The sequence below is a fragment of the Sapajus apella genome, unplaced genomic scaffold, assembly GCF_009761245.1.
Source record: "Sapajus apella isolate SASKATOON/1434 unplaced genomic scaffold, GSC_monkey_1.0 scaffold45, whole genome shotgun sequence".
NCBI classification, from domain to species: domain Eukaryota; kingdom Metazoa; phylum Chordata; class Mammalia; order Primates; family Cebidae; genus Sapajus; species Sapajus apella.
Genome location: NW_022436985.1, coordinates 800,783 through 823,665, shown reverse-complemented (window position 1 = coordinate 823,665; position 22,883 = coordinate 800,783).

Below are 22,883 nucleotides of genomic sequence, written 5' to 3'. Positions count from 1 at the left end.
TTGCTTATTAGTTACTTAGGGGAATAGTCACACAGAGCACAGAGAGTTTGCCTCTATGACAATTTAGGGGAAATATGTGGGACACACCTCAAGGAGGAGAGTCTTTGTTATTACCAGCTACTCGCCCACCTCTGGTGCACTCTCTTCCCATACTCCACCCTCACAAACTTGCTCTGTCTCAAACAAAATTTCTATAACTTGACCCATATGATTTTTTGTAGATTATATTTTGTTTAATTTCAAAGTCAACATCAAAACTTTCCCTTGAATTGATATTTTCTCAGTATATCTTTTCTTTTTAATCCCTGGCCCTCTTCTTTGCCCTGAGCTGCTTCTCTCAGTTAAAATTACTTAAAGAATGGGGAGAAGAAAATTATGAGGGGCTAGACCACTTATATGCTCTAAATATAATCTGCTGTCTAGCTCAGCTGGACTTCCACATTGTAATGATGTCATCCTGTCACCTCTGGCTGGTTCTGCCTTAGTATCACCAGCTTTTATGTGCACAATAGTGCACCCACAAGCAACTGTCCCTACAGAGTTAAGTAGGGGAGAGAAAAGAGCACAGCTTACAAAACTCTCATCCAATATGTGACATCTAATTCTCTTCTGACCTCAATTTTCAGTGTCTCCATTGCAGATGGAGTCCCTATTTTCTCTCTTCCCAAGAGTTTATTACCATTTGTCTTAGGTCACAGAATCCATCAACGTCATTCTCTTTTCTATGTCTGGTTTTAGGTTTGAGGAGTAAACCGGCAGCCATGCCAGTTCGTCTTAAGATTCAGAAGCATTTTTTTCTTTTTAACTATTTGTTACCGAAAATTTCATCATATTTAAAAGAATCTTAGTCCATATCTCTGAGTAACCTTGTCACTTCCCCTAAAGGCTTACTAACATTTAACTAGCATCTGGAGATAACCTTTAAAATACCATTTACAATGATGTCTCCAAGGATTCACAAAAAACTTACAACCTAAAATGATTTTATTAATAATGTAAGAAAGATTAAGTGTGAGAAAGAAGGCATGGGGAAAAAGCATATAAAGAAAGAAGTCTTTTATTGTAGATACACTGTAAATATAATATTTTTAAAATATTGATATTGGTGAATACCCATGGTTTTTCTCATCTCTTGTTTTATTTTGTTTTTTTCTTTAGAGACAAGATCTCACTCTACTTCCCAAGCTGGAATGAAATGGCATCACAGCCCACTGTAACCTCGAACTCATGTGCTCAAGAGATCCTCTTGCCTCAGACTCCTGAGTAGCTAGAACGACAGGTACACACCACCAGCTCCAGCTAATGTTTGAAATTTTTGTGGAGACAGAGTCTCACTATGTTACTCAGGTTTGTGTTGAACTCCTGGCCTCAAGTGATGCTCCTGCCCTGGCATCCTAAAGCACTGGGGTTACGGATGTAAACTACCATGACTGGCCATTGATAAAACCTTAACTAAAGGTAATATTTCAGGCACAAAGAAGAAAAATTGGTGAAGTAGGGACAGTAAGAGCTTAAGAGAATATTAGACAGATTACCTTTCCAATGTCCCTCACATGTTGAATATTGCTTGCATACTTATCCAGAATTGTAGCTGTGTTACTGGAATTAGGCCAAGTTAGATAATTGTCACATACAGGATAAAGTTGATTACCAACTTTTCTCCTATAGCTGTTTTAAAAATCCTCAGTCTATTAAAAAAGTTTCAATTGAAGAGTAGTGATTTTCTCATCCAACTTACAAGTAGTATATGTACGAAATTAATTTTTTTATGTTTTTAGTTCTTAAAAAGTCTTCAGAAAAATCAATTCATTTCAGAATGTTTTCTTTTCTTTCAGTGACATACAATGAACTTTTCAAGAAATGTTGATGCAATTAATATTGAGATAATTAAAACATTTATACCATCTTTAAGACAACAGAAGAGGACTTTGCCAGTTAGAATTTCAGTGTGCCTTCTACTAACAGTAGATAATAAATGAGTTTCAGGGTTGTGATTTCATATGGTGAAACAAACCTAGAGAGGAAGTGACTTCACTAAGATGGTGGAATAGAAGGTAACCTGCTCATACACCCGAACAACAACAAGAATTCTGTACCCATTCACAGTTGAGAGTCTCTCTACAGGAGCTTGAAGATTCAAACAGGAATTTGTAAAACCCCAGTGAAGCCCAAAACCTTGGAGGATGATTTTGAAAGTGCAGACTTATATCCAAGTGGCTGATCTGCCAAGCTTGCTCCTGGGTTCAAACCTTGAAATGACCCAGTTCCCCAAATGGCTTCATTATAGCCCTGACTGGTCTAGAGCATGCAACCAAAGCCATCTACCAAGGAGTCAAGAAGGAATTGCACACACTACAGCCTTGGCAGAAAGGCTTGTCTGCCTTCAGCTATGAACCTGAAAGTTGTCCTGTGTCTCAGCTATAGTCACTCTCAGCTGTGGCCCCAACTCAGAGCTACTTACACAAGAACTCAGCGGGAGACTCAACCATATCTTGTAGCCCAGGAATCTGAGCCTCCCTGATGGGCTCACCAATCTCCATCCCAAAGAAGATCCCAAGAGGACTGAGTCTCAGCTCCAGCTCCTCCCATTGTAGTCAGGGAACTACCCTGTCTTTGCAGAGTTTTTCTGGGAAACACATCTCCTCTGAGGCAACAAGACAGCACTCTTCAGCCTCTGCCTGACAGCAAATCCCAAGGGGGGCCAGTTTCAGCTCTAGTCCATCCTGATGTAGTCAGAAAACTATCTCATCTATGCTGTGAGAACTTCTGGGAGATGCAATTCTGTCTGAGCCAATGAAAGGGGAACTCCAACTTCTATCCAATGGCAGATCCTAAAGTGGTTCAGATGCAGCTCCAGCCTCTTATACTATAGTTGGGGAACTCTCTCATCTGTGTAGGGTCCTCTTAGGAGACACATGCCCTCTAAGCCAATGAGAACTCTATTCCAGAGTAGATCCTGAACGGGCCCAGTCTCAGTTCTAGTTCCTTCTACTGTGATGAGGGAACTATCCTATCTGTGAAAGAGCTTGCTGGGCAGCATGCACCCTTATGAGCTAAAACTAGAATCTCCCTCTGCCTACAGCAGATGCCAAGAGTGCTGGGTCTCAGCTCTGTGCCTTTCTACTACAGTTGAGGAACTATCCCATCTGTGCAGAAGCCTTCTGGGAGATGCACACCCACCTGAGCCAATGTGATAGGCATGCCAGCCTGCATCACGCAGCAGCTCTCAAGTGGACTCAGTCTTAGCTCTGGCTTTTTCCATTGCAGATGGATAACTACAATATCTGGGCAGGAATTTGCTTAATGATGTATACACCTTTGAGTCATGACCAGGCTCTCCAGATTCTGTCCCAAGCATACCCCAAGGGGGTATCACCTCAACTTTAGGTCCTCCTGCTAAAATCAGGAACCTATCCAGTCTCCATAGGACTTGCTAAAAGACACATGTTCCTCTGAGCCAAGAAGACCAGGCAATCCAGCTTTTGCCACACAGCAGATTGTGAGGGGCCTCAGTCTCAACTTCAGACTTTCTGCTGCAGCTAGGGAACTATTTCATCTGTGCAGTGACCTTCTGAGAGATGCACACCCATCTTGCCCAACAAGACAGTCTCACCAGCCTCCTTCTCACAGTAGATCCCAAAGTGTCCCAGTCTCAACTTTATCTCTTTTTGTTAAAGTTGGGAACCCATTCCACCTGTGCAGTGACATGCCCAGGTGGGAGATATGCAAATCTCAGCCACTGAGACAGTCTTCTCTGGCCAGCATGTTCACATAGTCCCAGTAACCTACTTGGGTCTTCCCCAGGTCTATCTGGGCTGGAAAGCTATATCAACCTCAAAGTCTTGCAAGACATGCAGCAAGCCTGAACTCAGAGCAACCTCTAGTGCTGACACAGCTGTAGTGATCACAGGCTCAAGGAAGATCATGGTGAATCTGCTTAGACTCCCTGGAAGGCCCTTTAAGAATGATCACAAAGTCAGAATTCTAAGGCTAAAGTAAATACCTAATCCCTTGATGCACATACATTATCACATGTTTACAAGCATAAAGAACATTCAGGAAAATATAAACTTATCAAATGGACAAATAAGTTACCAGAGACACATCCTAAAGTGATGGAGACTGTGATCGCTCAAACAAATAATTCAAGTAAGGCAAGTAATTCTAAATAAGGAAGCTCAACAAATTTCTATAAAACACAGAGAAACAATTCAATATTTTTATTAGAGAAATTTAACAGTGAGACTGAAATAATTTTTAAAAAATCAAACAAATTCTGGAGGTGAAAAATAGAACGAATAAAATAAGAAATGTAATGAAATACATCAAAGACATAATTTATCAAACAGGCAGAAAGAATCAGTGAGCTCAAAGCCAGCCTGTTTAAGAATACAGAGTTAGAGGAGATCAATGAAAAAAGGATGAAAGTGAATAAAGTAATATTGCAGAGTATACAGGACAACATCAAAAAATCAAGTATTCAGGTCATTGGTTTTAAAGAGGGAACTGAGAAAGACAGAGAAATAGAAAGGTTATTCAAAAATATTATAACAAAAAACTTTCCAAACCTTGAAGCTGATGTAAATATCCAGAAGCAGGAATGTCAAAGGTTACCAAGCAGATTCAACCAAAATAAGAATACCCCAAAACATATTATAATCAAACATTAAAAGTTCAAAGACAAAGATAAGATACTGAAAGCAGCAAGAGATGCAAATAACATATAAGGGAGATGCAAAATGCCTAGCAGCATACTTCTCAGTAGAAACTTTACAAGCTAGAAGGGAATAGGACAATATATTCAGAATACTGAAGGAAAATATAAAACAAAACAACAAAAAACTGTCAACAAAGAATATTGTACTCAGCAAAGCTGTCCTTCAGAAATAAAGTATTTTCCCAGACAAACAAAATCTGAGGAAATTGATACCTACCAGACCTGTCCTACAAAAAAATGCTAAAAGGAGTTCTTTAAAACAAAAAATAAAATAAAATATAAAAACACAAAAGAATGCTACTAATACTGTCATTATTGTATGTGAACCTCTTATAGCTTTACTAACAAGGCTAAAACTATTAAAAATAACAAAAACAATTTATTGAGAGACATAAATATATAAATATATATAAAGGAAATCATAGCCACAAAAATTCAAAATTTAGGGAAAGAAGGGGGTTAATGTGTACAGTATTCGTTATTTTTTTCTTGTTGGTTTGGTTCTATTATCTTTGGAAATTAAAGTTAGAACCAGTTCTTAAGAATTTCTTATAACTATAGGATGCTTTTTGTACAGCTCATAGTAACCACACAGCAAAGACCTATAATAGCATTAAAAACAAAAATCAATAAATCAAAACATACTACAAGAGAAAATCACTTAACCACAAAGGAGGATGTTAAAAAAAGAAGAAGACAGAGAGGAGTTACAAAACAACTAGAAAACAAGTAATAAAATGGCTGTGGTAAGACCTTCCCTGTCAATTATAACATTAAATTTAAATGGACTAAATTACCTAACTAAAAGACATACAGTAAATGAATGCATTAAAAAATAAGACCTGAATATATGCTGTGTATAAGAAACTCATTTCACCTATAAAAATAAACTGAAAGCATTTGCACTAACATCTGAAATAAGATAAGGATGCCCATTTTTACCATATTTATTCAACATAGTGCTAGAATTCTTAGTGAGAGTAGAGCAATTATTCAATAGAAATAAAAGGTATCTAAATTGGACAGAAAGACATCAAATTATCCTTGTTTTCAGATGGTATCATCTTATTTTTATAATAAACTAATCTCTACCAAAAACTCTTAGAACTGACAAGTGAATTTAGTAAAGGCGCAGGATACAAAAATCAACATATAGCAACCAGTATTGCTTATATACATAACAGCAATTAATATGAAAAAGAAATCAAGAAAGCAATCCCATTTACAATAGCTCCCTGTAGGAGATTGGTCAGGGTGGTGGGAAAAATTAAAGGAAAGATGCAAACCTTCTTGGAAGGCAGGAAGGTTTTGCAAAAACTTTGAGAAAGGGTTATGGCTGAAAGCTGCCTAATCCTCTTATCTTGAGCTAATAGCAGAGCAGATAACAAAGGAATGTAGAGGAGTTTATCTAAATAGCTTGTTTACTCCTGCTGTCCTAAAACTGACCTTTGTTCATTCGTGCACAGGACTGCTCTCTACTTGGAAAGTCGACAATGTTTATTACCCACAGACTGTGTTTGCTCCAAGCCTGTGTCATTAAATCTGTACTAAACAAATATGAGCATCTCCAGCTTATCAAGGCTGTGGCTGCACTCTTATCAGCGGTGCTAAGCCATGAGCCCCTTAGCTGCACTAACAGGTAAGCCTGTGTCAGTGAACTCCATTCATCCATTGCTCAGCCAGAGTCTGCAGGACAGACTCAGCAGCTGGTGCGCCCACGTGAGAAACATTGCAATGGATCACAACAGAACCTTCAAAAATGAAGGTGAAGAGACTGCACAGTCAGTAAGCCATTAGTGCCCGCTTGGGATTTCCAAGTTTGAGGGAATTGTTCAAGCTAGGGTCTCATCGTGGGACAACAGTTATCTGCACAACAGAAATAGTATATAAAAGTATTGAAACAGTTGCTTAAAACTAGCAGAGACTCAGTTTCGCAGGCTCAATTAAGGGACCTAATGCAAACTGTTGTTTTCCACAACCCATGGTTTCCAAGAAGAAGGTATGCTAAATGTAGAGCTCTGGGAACAAGTGGGAAGAAATCTTAAACAACATCATGTACAAGCGCAATTAACATCTCTGACTTTATGGGCCTTAGGGCTACTTTGGTCCTGCTCTACACAGAAAAGCCCCAAAAGGGAAGGGGAGAAAAACCATTACTTACCTTACCATCTTGTCCCCTTGCTCTATTTCCTCAATTTTCTTTTTTGCTGCAGGGGAGCAATTTTCTTTTTTGTTCCCTCAGCCCCACCATTACTGAATAAAAGTGCTGCAGAGGAAAAGGAGGTTTCCCCTGAACCCCCTCCCCCAATAAATTGGAAAAAAGACAAGGGAGACACCACAGCTATGGGACCCTGTCTTAGGCAAGCGGCATTAGAAGGGGAGCTCTTGGCCTGCCTGGTAATGCAAGATCAGCAAAGCAATCAGGTATATGAACCCATTTCTTTTAATTCTTATAAAAAGATAAGACAAAGCATTAAAGAATATGGAGCTGCTAGCCCATTCACACAAGGATTAATTAAAGCCACAGCAAACAACTTCCATATGAGCCCATGGGACTGGTCACTGTTAGCTAAAACAACTTTAGATGCCAGTCAATACCTCCTCTGGAGGGCAGAATTTGATGAAAGTTGTGAACAGCAAACTCTTTTCTAACGATAGCCACCATTATTCCTCCCCTACCCCGACATAGCTCTCTCAAAATCCTATTTGGGTAAACAGCGACTTTTAAAGGGAGAGAAATTACTATAAGCCCATGAATTAGTTGAGAAACAATTAAGAGCTGGGCATATAGAACCATCTAGCAGCCCTTGGAATCTGCCCATTTTCATCATTCCCAAAAAGTCTAGTAAATGGGGACTTTTGCATGACTTATGAGCTATTAATGCTAATCTGCAAACTATGGGGCCTCTTCAACTGGGTCTCCCTTCCCCTGTGGTGATTCCTCAAGATTGGCCTATAGTCATTCTTGACTTAAATGCTTTTATACTACTCCCCTTACAGAATAGGACAGAGAAAATTTTTTTTTACAATACCAGCTATCAATAACAAAAGGCCAGCTAGCCAATTTCATTGGAAAGCGCTTCCTGAAGGAATGCTAAATGGTCCTACCATGTGTCAGTATCATATAAATCAGGCTTTGCCCCTATAGGAAAGAATTTCCTAATTGCAATATTATTCGTTTTATGGATGATATTTTACTGGCAGCCCCAACAGAGTGCATACTTTTAAGTTTATATACATCTGTTGTAAAGAATACGCAGTTAAGAGGTTTAATCATACCACCTGACAAAGTATAAATGTCCTCTCCTTGGAAATATCTTGGATATATACTAACTTCCTGGTCAGTAAGACCTCAGAAGGTTAAATAAAATACTAGCAACTTATATACCTTAAATGATTATCAACAATTACTGGGCGATATCAATTGGCTTCACCAAACCTTGGGCATAACTACTGATAAGTTGCAAAACCTGTTTTCCATCTTAAAAGGCAATATAGCCCTAGATTTTCCCAGGTATTTATCCCCTGCAGCAAAAAAGAAAATTGAGGATATAAAGCAAGCTATTTCTCAGAGGCAACTACATGGCATAGACCCACTTAAATTCAGTTCAATTGTTTGTTTTTCCTACCAAACATTCCTGCACAGGATTACTAGGACAGATGGCCCCAGGGCTATGCTTCCTAGAATGGATATTTTGCTCACATGCCAGGACTAAAACATTATCTTTTTATATCCAGTTAATTAGTAAAGTCATCTATACAGGCTGCAGATGATACAGTCTGTTGCTAGGTTATGACCCTGATGTCATAAGAATTCTTTTGAGTAAAAAGCAATTCAAAACAGTATTGCCCCTGTCTCTAGTTCTTTAGATAACACTCAGATTATGCAGGTCATACGGAGCATGCCCTTCCTGCTGACAAACTACTATAGTTCTTATCTCATACTCCTGTAGTTTCGCCCAAAAAAGTAGTTCACTCCCCAATACCTAACACTTTAACACTTTTACTGATGACTCTGGTAAAAATGCAAAAGTGGCTATCTGGTGGAACCCAGATAATTCCCTTGCTCAATCTGGATTTACTTGCACTCAAAGAGCTGAGGTTGGAGCCCTAATATTAACGCTGGAGACCTTTTCCACTCATCCCAGCAATATTGTTAGTGACTGCTTACTATTTAATGAAGAACCTTGAGACAGTCCTCATTAAGTCTACTCTCAAGCCCGCTCTGTGTGCACTTTTTTTCAACTTCAGCAATTGCTTGATCTACAAACACATCCTATTTTTATTACATATATTCAAGCCCACAGCTCACTGCCTGGCCCATTGGCTTATGGCAATAATCAAGAAGACCTGCAGTTTATGACATTACTGCTTGACCAAGCCACCCAATTGTATCAATTTTTCCACAATTGGAGAAACTTAACTAAACAATTTCAGCTTACTGAAAGACTAGCTAAACAAATTATCCTGCAATACTCAGATTGCCAACTCACAGGCACATCCCCTCCTTCAACAGTTGTTAACCCTAGAGGACTAGAACCTAATTAGTTATGGTAAACATGTTACACACATCCCTGAAATTGGAAAACTAAGATGTGTACATGTATCTGTTGATACCAATTCGTACATAATTAGTGCACTGGAGAGTCCACGTGATATGTTATTAAACATTTTCTCTCAACTTTAGCATTTATGGGGCAGCCCACAAAAATTAAAACTGATAATGGTACAGCTTATGCCAGCTCACAATTTCAACAATTTTGTCACACATGGAACATCCAACATTCCACAGTCATCCTGTATAGCCCCCAAAGTCAGGCAATAGTAGAACATGCCATTCTACCCTTAAAAATATGTTCAGAAAACAAAAAAAGGGGAATATGAGTAAGGACTCTGCAACACTACTTGTACAACCCTTATTTATCCTTAATTTCTTAAATTTAGATGACAAATTTCCGTCAGCTATAGAAAAGCACTTTGCTAAAATCTCTTAAGACATAAAACCTGCAGTTTTATGGAAAGATGTAAATAGTAAGGTATGATGTGGTCCAAATGATTTTCTAACATGAAGAAGAGAATATGCTTGTGTTCATATCACTCAGGTCCTCTTCAGATTCCAGCATGATCCATCAAACCATACCAAGGCATGGCTAGGACCCAACTCGGTAACAGAGATGAAGGAAATGATGCTGCATGAGCCACAGCCCGGGACAGTGTGGCTTCCTCGGATGACGCAAGCCCTGAACATCACCTGGGGGATGCTGAAGAAGATGACTCCAGAGACTGAGTGAATCCTGCACTGGACACAGACACCATTCACTCCAGATGATTTGTTCTTTGCTATGCTCTCTGTTGTATATTGCAACTTGCAGAGGGTATTGATCCTCTTTATGCTCTCACTTTGCCTGCAAACCATACCTGCACACTCTATTGGGCTCATCTCTCTTAGATCCATCTTTTTTTCCAGCCTGTTACATGGGCAGACACCCCTTTCCCAGTCTTTAATAATGTAACTGCTTGGATAGGAGGTATTGACTCACCCCCAGTGGGATTCCTCATTAATGGCACACATTGGACTAAGGTGCTAGGTAACACTACATATCACTCCATTATCCTCCCACTGTGTGTAAGTTAGAATAGTTCTAACACTTACTGTGTACCTGACCAAACACAATTATGACTACGTCATGGCAAAGGAAATGCCTTAACACTCTTGGTTGCAGGTGGCCTCAAACTGGGCAATGCAATCAATGCCACTTGCCCCAACATTCCTCTCTGTGCTAAAGAACAAAGCCAGGAAAGTAATGGAATCCACTTTGGCTGGGACGTCTGTCACAGAAAGAAGCCCATAGCCTCCTGTTAGGCAATTATAACATCTTAGACTAGAGCCCCCACTGCCATTTGCAGGGTGACCATAATGATGTCCACATCCATCATGGCGTCAACCACAGTTTTGTAGTCACGTCCCATTTGGGCCAAGGGTGGGGAATGGGATATCCCAGACCCCAAGTAAAGTCCACACCACCCCAATACACTTTATGGCACCTGGGACATTTTAATACCTCCCTTAACACCTGGCACAGGACATATTATAATTCCAGTAACAATTATATTGTGATGTTTATTCATAATCATACAAATAGGTGCCTAATTTGCACCACCCATCTATATATTTTCCTTATTGAAGCCAATATTTCCATTACACCCCAAAACTCCACGTTTGTGACCTGAGGGCAGGGACAAGCTTGGTTTGCCTCATGCATCACTAATTATAATATATCTGATTTAAATATTACTACTGTCATTGTACTAAAGAGACAATCTGAGACATTTCTACCAGTCAATTTGACACAAGATTGGCAAGGTTCCTCTGCTCTAGCCACCTTAAAACATGCCTTGTCCCAGGTCAGACACAAAAGATTCATAGGCATACTTATACCCTTCATAGTCTCAGCCATAGTCATCTTGGCAACTGCTAGTATTGCTGTGGCCTCTATTACTAAATCAATACAAACAGCTACCTTTGTAGATAACTTGGCAGAAATGTATCTAATGAACTTCTCTTACAGCAGTGTATAGATCCAAAGATTCTTGCATGTCTGTAAGCCCTTGAGGCTACCTTGGAATATGTAGGGGAGCTACAAGATGCACTGGCATTCCAGCAGCAATTAAACTGTGACTGGGAGCATAAACGTATCTGTGTTACCTCTCTACCTTGGCATTAATCAATACATAGTTGGGATGAGGTGAAACAACATCTCTGGGGAACCTTACATGATAATTTAACAGCAGACATAAGGCAACTTAAAAATAAAATTCTAGAATCTCTAAACACCATAGATCTATACACCCAACAAATAGCCATATGGAAGGATATGCAAGAACATATCTCCTGGCTGGACCCCCCCCCAACCGAGGGTCACTCCTTGATTGGAAAATAACGTTACTGATTATACTCATGTTTGTCTTATGTTATTTACCAATTCTAGGATGCAAAGCTGGAACACAACTTATAACCACTTCACCTGACAAACCTGTTGCTGCACACATCTGTACTCTACAATCAACAAAACCTGATGCAGATAAAAAAACAGAAAACGAGGAGATATTGGATATTGGTCAGCATGGTGGGAAAAATTACAGGAAAGACACAAACCTTCTTGGAAGACTGGGAGGTTTTGCAAAAGCTTTAGGAAAGAGTTATGGCTGAAGGCAGCCTAATTCTCTTACCTTGAGCTAACAGCAAAGAGTCAAAAACAAGGGAATGTAGAGGAGTTCATCTAAACAGCTTGTTTACTCAAGTTTTCCTAAAGCTGACCTTTGATTATTCACATGAAGAACCGCTCTCTATTTGGGGGGTTGACAGTATTTATTACACACAAACTGTGTTTGCTCCAAGTCTGTGTCATTAAATATGTGCTAAATAAATGTGAGCATCTCCAGCTTATCAGGGCTGTGGCTGCACTCTCATCAGTGGTGCTAAGCCATAAGTCCCACTGACAGGCAAGCCTAGCTGCACTGACAGGCAAGCCTGTGTCTGCAAACTCCATTCATCCATCACTCAGCCGAAATCTGCAAGACAGAACCGGCAGCTACCTAGGAGTCAATTTCACCAAAGAAATGAACTATTTCTACAAGAAAAACTATAAAACACTGATGAAAGAAATTGAAGTGGACAAAAACAAAGGAAAGATGTCTTAGGCTCAGGGATTAGAAGAATTGTTACAATGTCTACACTACCCAAAGCATTCCACAGATTCAACGCAATTCCTATAAAAATACCCATGACATTCTTCACAGAATTAGAAAAACTATCCTAAAATTTGCATGAAACCACAAAAGACTCAACATAGCTAAAACAACCTTGCAAAAAGAACAAAGCTGCAGGCATCACATTATCTTATTTTATATTATACTACAAAGCTATACTATCCAAGACAACATGGTACTGGCATAAAAACAGACACATAGATGAATGAAACTGAATAAAAAACCCAGAAATAAATCCATACATCTACAGCCAACTCATTTTCAACAAAGGTGTCAAGAATGTATACTAGGGAAAGAATAGTCTCTTCAAAAACTGTTGGTGGGAAAATTGGATATCCACATGCAGTATAAAAGTAGACATTTATCTTTCACCATGTACATAAATCAACTTAAAATTAATTAAATATATCCATGTAAAACCTGACACCATGAAACAACTAAAAGGAAACATTGGGCAATGCTATAAGACATTAGTCTGGGCAAAGATTTTTTGGGCTCAAAAGCTCAGGCAACCAAAGCAAGAATAGACAGATTGGATCACATCAAGATAAAAATACTTCTGCACAACAAAGAAAACATTCAATAAAGAGACAACCTGCAGAATGAGAGAGAATATTTGCAAACTATCCAACCAAGAAGAAATTAATAATGAAAATACATAACAAACTCAAACAACTCAAGAGCAATAAAACAAGCAATCTGATTAAACAATGATAAAGGACCTTAATAGACATTTCTCAAAAGAAGACATATAAATGCCCAGATGTAGATGAAGAAAATGCTCAACATCCCTAATCATCAGATAAATGGGACTCAAAAAAACATTGATATATCATCTCACCCTGGTTAGAATGGTTATTATCAAAAACACACAAAACTGACAAATGCTGACAAAGATGCAAAGAAAGAAGAATGCTCATACACTGATGGTGGGAATGTAAAGTGGGATAGCCATTATGAAAAAGAGTATGGAGATTTCTAAAAAAATAAAATAGAACTAACTATATAATCAAGAATGCCACTGCTGAGTATATATCCAAAAGAAAGAAAATCAGTATATTGAAGAGAAATCTGTACTCCCATGTTTATTGCAGTGTCATTCACAACAGCCAAGATATGGGATCAACCTGTCTCCATGAACAGATGAACAGAGAAAGAAACTGCAATATACATACACAATGGAATATTATTCACCCATACAAAAGAATTAAATTCTGTCACATGCAGCAATTTGTATAGAACTGGAGACCATTATGTTAAGTGAAATAAGGCAGGCACAGAGACAAATATTGCATGTTCTCACTTATATATGAGAGTTAAAACAGTGGATGTCATGGATGTAGAAAGTAGAATGGTTGTTACCAGAACTTGAGAAGGGAAGGGATGAAGCAGGATGAAAAAAGTAGGTTAAGGGGCACAAATACACAGTTAGATATAAGAAATAAATTTAGCATTTGATATTAGAGTGTGGAAATTATAATGGACAATAATTTTTTGTATGTTTCAAAATACATAGAAGAAATGCAAAGTTCCCAACACAAAGAATAGATAAATGTTTGAGGTAATAAATAAACCAATTACCCTGTTTTGATCAGAATATAACATGTATCCCAAAAATACATACAAATATTTTATATCCATAAAAAATAAACTGATTTAGAAACATTTGGGTATTTAAAAACATAAAGTTTTTAAATCTCCTCTGTGTTACAGAGTATACTTGGCTATTTCTTTACCTCCCTAACAACCTGGAATTATTTCCATTTATTATAAACACTTTCACATGGAATATATTCATTTTGGGAATCCCTCATATATTTTTTATGTGATTATAAATTGTACTAAAAACCTAAGGTGAATTATCATCTGGTAAGATTGGGAACAGAAACCATTAGATGTTTCACCACAAACTACAAACTGTATCATTTATTCAAACTTCTTAAAATCAAGTTAACAGAACCAAATCTACATTTTTCAAAATTCATAACATAGAAACATCAAGTAATCCAAACATTAAATTCAAATTATTTTTCATTTTTTCTAGTTCCACATCTAAACATCAGTCTAATTTGGTATCGCTGCTGCTTTGTTAGTTATTTGTTGATGAACTCAACTCATTTTCACTGAGCCAGAAATTCCTTCAAGTTCTAAAGATTTTTCTCTGTAGAACAGTTAGATGTTCCCTTGCTTATGGAGCTTACAATTGAATAAAGAAGACAAATAATTAACAAGTAAATAAATAAGCCAGCTAATTTCATATCATGATTGTAACTATGTAGAAAAGAAAACTGGATGCCATATTGGTGTGAGTAGGCAGTGGTGGTGTCAGGGGTTGGGGGGTGACATTAGACAACGTGGTCCCTGAAAAAGCACTCTAAAAATGAGCAAGCTAAAATTTGAATTATAAGAAGTAGTCATCATGTGAATATCTGAGGGAAAAAAAATTCCAGGCAGCAGAAAAGACAAGAATAAAAGAGGGAAATCAAGGAAAGCAAAGAAACAAAAGCTTGAAATGTGGTTGAATTCAATGATTACCTCTTAGTCACTAAATACTGTGAGGGCATGACCATAATGTGTTCATTTGTCTGAACCAATGTTTTTATGTCTATTGCTCAGGTCTAATGACTCATCAAGTGACTCTTAAAATGGTCTGATTTCATGAATAAGTGATATGGTCACTCAGGTTATAAATATGAGATTATTGTAACTACTCATAAGACAATATTAGAAATTATGAATATAAATTGTACTACATTAAACTTAGAAAACTAGTTTTACTCATTGCAATGTATTTTTTTAGGGAAATTCTGTGACTTTATAACTATCTCTTTTATCATCTTTTTCTGATTCTTATACTCTGTTCTGTTAATTTTTTAGCTATGTGCTCCAAAGATGAAAAAAAAAAATGCTGATTCTTTAAAAAAAAGACCACTAAAAATATGTCTACTATTATGAAATTTCTTTAGTTATTATTACTGTCCTCTTAATCTTTATTATGTACTGGGAAGTGGAACTATGGCAATGCAAGTGATTGATTAGACTTTTACTATGCTCCTTCATGTGTGCTCAGCCATGAGTTTATTTCCCAGTTTTCCGCAATCAGAAGGTGTGCATGATTTGAAGCCAATTTGAAGGCTGACAGCATAGACACCCCAGGACTAGACATGGAGATCAACAGTTAAAAAGTGGAATGTGCAGCATAAATGTGCCAAAGAAGCATTCTTTCCATTCTCAATCTCCTTTAAATGATGTATATTAAGTGGAAAGCACTGTGAAATACACACATTTTTACATGGAGAGAGAGAGAAAGGTTAGAGATAGATAAATATATGATAGGTAGATAGATAGATAGATGATAAATAGATTAGATGATAGATGGATTATAGATAGATAGAAAGAAAATATGTGGTTTCTGTCAGACCCCCAGTAAATAACACTAATTGTTTTTGTGCTTAAAATTTAACAATCCTGAGAAACTAAAAAGCATAAATGTTAGACAACAAAGTACAATAGGGATGTGCACAGAAGTGTTTCTTGTGGTATTTTAAGGTTTGATTTATATCACCAGCCAAAACATCACTCAGATTTAATTTTTTTCTTTTTTTATTTAAAGAAAATTGAGAAAATATAAAGACATTCAAATATGCACTTAGCTCAAAGAACCCTGGGGGATAAATATGGTGAAGTCATATAATTTTATCTCTTTTTAACATTCCATTTGTGCATATGTATTTGGCAATAGGCTAAATATTTAGAAGCCAACTGTGAATAGGGAGGCATACTTAATCTAACAATATAATATGTTTTTAAAGGAATAATTGATCTTAGACTGCATTAATTACTGTACATTCACAAATTAAAGATCCCTTTAGTTCTACATACTGTACTTTAAAATTAACATGAACATATGGGGGAAAATTACTTGGAAGGAGATGTGAAAACATACTGTCCAAAATATTAAAAATATAATACTGTGTACTGGAAAAATAGTATATAACTAAAATTCATCCTCCAGAGTATTTGGCATCTACCATATTCTATGCATTTTGGCTAGCTATAATATTTAGTAAAAGGAAAAAATACTATTCTCACAGAGCTTAAATATTAAGAAATTGGAGATGTCTTTCATGGGAAATTAAAACTATTCTAAATTAAATGAAAGACTACATGTGCAAGAGGGATTATTTATTATGTATTGTCTTAGAAGGAAGAACAAGAAAGGAGAGACCTGGGCTAAAACTGGAAGGAGACGGCTGAGAGGAAAAGCCTATATTTTACTTTCAATATCAAATACTATCAAAAATACTACCATTTTTTTCATTTCTTCAGCTGTAAGAGGAAAAAAATAATGTATTTTTCTGAGTCATCACAAAGTTCATGGCTGAGACCTCTATAACAAAAGGACTAACAAGAGAAAAGCAAGCACACTTATTTAAGTTTTGTTATGACATAGTAGCCTTCAGAAATTAAGACCCAAAGAACACTGTATTTTTTTGAACAGTCACACAAATGTGTGATTAAAGGACAAAAGGAATGATCCAATGGTACTTAAGTTGGGGAAAGTTAGCAGGGTCTGTTCATTCAGTTTCTTCCGGGCATTTGTGTAACAGTCCTTCCCTCAGCATATAGGGCAGGATAACTGTTGAATGAGGTGGCACATCTTGAAGTAGCATTTCCTGTACTCCATCACAACATACATTTGCTAGGCACCTATATAAGGATCTTTGGAATATACTGGAAAAACCATTAACATTCTCACATTTGAGTATTATTTAATTCTTATATTTCTAAAACTAAGTTTTTTTTTTTTTTTTTTTTTTTTTTTTTTTGGTTTGTTTTTGTTTTTTTTTTTTTTTTTTTTGAGACGGTGTTTCGCTCTTGTTACCCAGGCTGGAGTGCAATGGCGCGATCTCGGCTCACCGCAACCTCTGCCTCCTGAGTTCAGGCAATTCTCCTGCCTCAGCCTCCTGAGTAGCTGGGATTACAGGCACGCGCCACCATGCCCAGCTAATTTTTTGTAGTTTTAGTAGAGACGGGGTTTCACCGTGTTGACCAGGATGGTCTCGATCTCTTGACCTTGTGATCCACCCGCCTCGGCCTCCCAAAGTGCTGGGATTACAGGCTTGAGCAAAACTAAGTTTTTGGTTTCCACTGATAAACATGTTAGTAGCCATGATGATTAGGCTGCAGGATAGCACAGAAGTATTTTTATGATGAGTTTTATATAAGCTTCCTCTTATAAACTTACTTCTTGAAAGCAAAAGCACTAAAGTAATACATATCATCTACAGTTATTGCGTTGTCCACATTGAAATATCCATATTAGAGCTATCAATAGTACACCAAAAATGAAACATATGTTCTGGATGTGATAACTTCTAATGACTATTGTTATTCTGCCAAGATGATTTGGAATTTGACTGGAATTTCTGATATGAGCCAATGTTTACCTATTTGTCCAAATTAACTTCTAAATTACTTAATGCATTACTAGAAAAATAAAACTAATGAGTTATCCATGCTAATATATAGTATTGGCAAATTCCTAATCATGCCCAGACCTAGTATATTACATGACACTAGAAATAATCAATGAGAGTATTTTTCTACTACCTGAAAGATTCACACAAAAAATTGCATATGTAGATGTGGGACCTCAAGAGATTTTTCTGAAGTCAAAAATGCTACTGGGCTACTGAGGAATCTAGCTCCAGGCCAAAATCCTATGGTGATCTTTCAGGCACAACCACAAGCAATCACAAGGCCTTGTCTGGCGATCTCAGAAGGGGAAACTGCCCTCCTTATGCCACAGCCAGTACATCATGGTTTTCTGGAGAGGGTTACGGTCAAAAACATCCCCCTTTTGCCCCCAACCCCTGCCCTGCCACAGCTGACCATGTTCATATTCTCATACACTATCTGAATTCCTAGCCTGGTTTCTTCCACTTGGAGGTCTCCTTATTGGGGACCTTGCCTGAGGCACTTTTACCCACTTTGACTTGGTACTTTTCCATACCTAACCCTTCCCCCATTCTCTCCCCTGACCCAAACAGGTCCATCAGAAGGAAGGAAACATTTGTTTGGGTCTTTGCAGCAGTGAGATGATTCCCCTCATTGGTGCTGCATCCGACTACCCCTCACCCTGTGTCCATACCATGGGGAAAATGAAACTGGAGGGAGCCAGGGCCTCTCTTCTTGCCCTTTGTTTGCACTATCACAGTAAGCGAAGAAAGACTTGATTTGTTACTTTAGCTCATTGTCCTAATTGACCACCTGGATATGTAATTGCATGACAGTGACTAACATGGTTTTTGAACTAAATTTACCCTGAAAGTTGTACATGAAAGGAGGTTGCTAACATTTCTTCTCCAATAATTAGAAAGGGATTTGCCACCATATGGCACCATGGCACATGTTACTTACCACTATGAATAGAAACTGGCAAATATTAAACATCATACAAGAATTTTAGCACAATCCAGATTTTCTCAGAAGCATTCATTAGCCAATCAGCCTAATGAAATGCAAATATTTGTGTAATTAATTAAGGAAATCCTTCCTATCTGTTAAAACCTGGTTCAGGTCATACCATCTATTCTCCACACCCAATTCCTATGACATTTATAACCCATAGGTGTAGATTATCTATTTATTCATGAAATTTTATTCTATTTTCCTCACAATTTCAACCATGTGTTTGCTATTACTTGCCATAGAATATAGTTATCATGAACATCTATATCTCTCTCCATAAATTGAAAGCTCCTAGAATATAACTTTGCATTCATCATTCCACTTAACCATCGGAATTAGCACTATGTTTTGATTGTAATAAGCACTCAAAAACATTTGTTAAGCCAAAATATTGATTTTAATTAGGAAGTTGTAAGAGGAATTAATCACTGTACAGCTTCAAAGGTAAACCCTGTTCAGGAGTCATTTTCTGGTGGAGAATTGAAGTTAAGGCCTTTTAATTTTTTTTTTTTTAGATAATTGTAGATTCACATATAGTTATAAGAAATAATACAGAGATATCCCATGGACTCTTCATACAGTTTCCCCCAGTAGTATCACTTGCAAAACTGTAGCACAGGGTCTCAACCATGATCCTAATATTGATACAGAACAGTTCCAATTCCACTGGGATTCTTTTTCCTGTTGCTCTTTTGTAACTACACCCGTTACCCTCCCACTACATTTTTATCCCCTGGAAAATCCACTGAAAGTAGTTTATTATCATTTCTATAAGTTTTTCATTTCTAAAAAGTTATATAAATGGAATTTTATAGACCATAACCTTTTAAAATTAATTTCAACTTTTATTTTAGATACGAGGGGCACATGGGCAGGTTGCTGCATGACAATACCGTATGATGCTGAGATTAGCGGTATGGATCCTGTCACCCAAGTAGTGAGCTCTATTAGTCCATTCTCACACTGCTATAAGGAACTTCCCAAGACTAGGTAATTTATTTTAAAAAAAGAGGTTTAATTGACTTACAGTTCCACATGGCTAGGGAAGCCTCAGAAAACTTACAATCATGACAGAAGGGGAAGCAGGGATGTCTTACATGGCAGCAGAGCAAATGTGTGTCAATGCAGAAAAAGCGACCATTCATAAAACCATCAGATCTCATGAGAATTCACTATCAAAAGAACAGCATGGGAGAAACTGTCCCCATAATCCAATCACTTCCCACCAGGTCTCTCCCTAAACAACTGAGGATTACAATTCAAGACGAGATTTGGGTGGGTACACAAAGCCTAAGCATATCATGAGCATAGTACCCAGTAGGTAGCTTATCAGCCCACATCTCTCTTTCTTCCCATCTCTCCCACCTACCTCCAGTAGTCCACAGTGTCTATTTTTCCCATGTTTATGTCCATGTGTACTCAATGTTTATGTCCCACTAATAAGTGAGAACATGAGGTATTTGGTTTGAGATTGGCTTTTTTTCACTCAGCATATTTCTCTCAAGATTTATACAGGTTGTTCTGTTCCAATAGTTTGTTCTTTTTAGTATTCTGTGGCATGTTTTTACCACAGTTTCTTTAACCTACTGAAGGCATCTGGGTTATACCCAGTTATGGGAATATTATAAACTGTTACAAATATTTGTGTACAGGTTTCTAATGTACACACATCTTCATTTCTCTGGGATAATTGCCCATGGGTACAATTGTTGCCTCATATGGTTGCTGTATGTGTAGTTTATTAAGAAACTGCCAAATTGTTTTACAGAGACTTCACCATTTTACATACATGTCAGCAAGTCTTGGCAAATATTAAACATCATATTTAATGGTCCAGTTTTGCCACATTCTTGTTGATATTTATGTAACTTCCTAGAATCATTACTTTAGCCATTCTTATAGGCATTAGTGATATCTCATTGTGGTTTTAGTTTGAATTTCTGTAGTGACTAATAATGATTTATGTCCTTATTTTCCATTTGCATATCCTCTTTAGTAAAATGTCTCTTCATGCCTTTTGTCAATTTTTTGAGATGCAGTTTTTTTTTTTTTTTTTTTTTTTGCTTTTGAGATTTGAGAGTTTTTAATGTATTCTAGATACAAATCTTTTGTCAAATATATGGTTTTAAAATAGTCTATCTCAATATGCAGTTTTTCATTTCATCCTCTGAACAGGTATTTCTCAGAGCAAGTTTTTAAAATTGTGATGAAGTTCAATTTGACAATTTTTCCTATTAGGGATTGTGCTTTGGTATCGAGTTTTAAAACTTAACTTAGCCCTATATCTTCTTCTGCTTTTTTTGTTTTATATCTTTTGGTTTTATATTTAAGTCCTTGATCTATTTTAATTTTTGCATAAAATGTGATACTTGTGTTGAAGTGTTTGTTTGTTTTGGCCTATGTCTATGGATGTCCAATTGCTCCAGCACCATTTTTTGAAATGCAGTTTTTTTATTCAATGAATTGTTTTTGCACCATTGTCAAATGTCAGTTGGGCATTTCAGAAGAAAAAGAAAATTGAACCCTTTTTTTCTTCTATTCACACACACTAGTCAACACATTTCTGATATAAGATGTTGGTGGGGGGTGTGGTGGATTCTCCCTCTAACAAGCAATTCTCCATCAGACACCAGATAATGTACTATAATTCAATTCAGTTCTGACTATCTGGACATAGCATCAGATCCCACAGGTTAAAGGCTCAGTCCCACAAGACTGTCTCCCACTTCAATGCCAGTCTCAAGCACCTGGTTGTGATCTGTGCTGTGACCAACTGGGTTGATCAGGGTTCCTACAACTGCATCTTTGAGTTGCATTAATTTGTTAAAGTGGTTCACAGAATTTAGGAAAACACTTTAATTCGGACCAGGCGTGGTGGCTGATGCCTGTAATCCCAGCACTTTGGGAGGCTGAGGCCAGTGAAAAATGAGGTTAGGAGTTCGAGACTAGCCTGATCAACATGGAGAGGTGGCAGGCACCTATAATCCCAGCTACTCAGGAGGCTGAGGCAGGAGAATCGCTTGAGCTCAGGAGGTGGATGTTGCATTGAGCTGAGATCATGCCATTGCACTCCAGCCTGGGTGACAGAGCAAAACTCAATCTCAAAAACAAAAAAGAAAAAAATGTGTTAAAGTGGCTCACAGAATTTAGGAAAACACTTTACTTAGGTTTGCAAATTTATTATAAAGGATACTATTAAGGATATAAATGAATAGTCAGATGGAAGAGGTGCACAGGGCAAGGTAAGAGGAAAGTGGTGTGGAGCTTCCATGCCCTCTCTGGAACACTATCTTATGTGGCCAACAATCCAGAAGCTAGGCCAAGGTAGTCAACTTTATCTTTAACCCTTCTCCTATCCCCAAAGGTTGGGGTGTGGGGCTAAAAGTTCCAATTCTCCAATCACATGGTTGTTTTCCCTGGCTACAAGCCCCCATCCTGAGACTATCCAGAACTCCTCATTAAAATAAAAGATATTCTTATCATCCAGGAAATTCCATGGAACTTAGAAGCTGTGTGGCAGGAAGCTGGGACAGAGACCAAATATATAATTCTTGTTATATCATATTATCACAGATGTATTTGTGTGGGGACATTTCTGAATTCTCTGTTATTTTCCATTAATCTAGGTATCTAACCCTCTGATAATACCATGCAATCTTCACTACTATAGCTATATACCAAGTTGAAATTAAGTAGATCAATTTCATTCACTTTATTTTCTTTCAAAATTGTTTTATTCTAGTTCCTTTGCCTTTCCATAAAAATTTTAGACTAATCTTGCCAAAAAAACCTTGATGGGATTTTGATAGGAATAGTGTTAAACCTATATATCAATTTGGGGAGAATTGACATATTTACCACAGTGAGTCTTCCAGTCTATGAACATAACATGTCTCTCCACATATTTATTTGGACTTGCTTT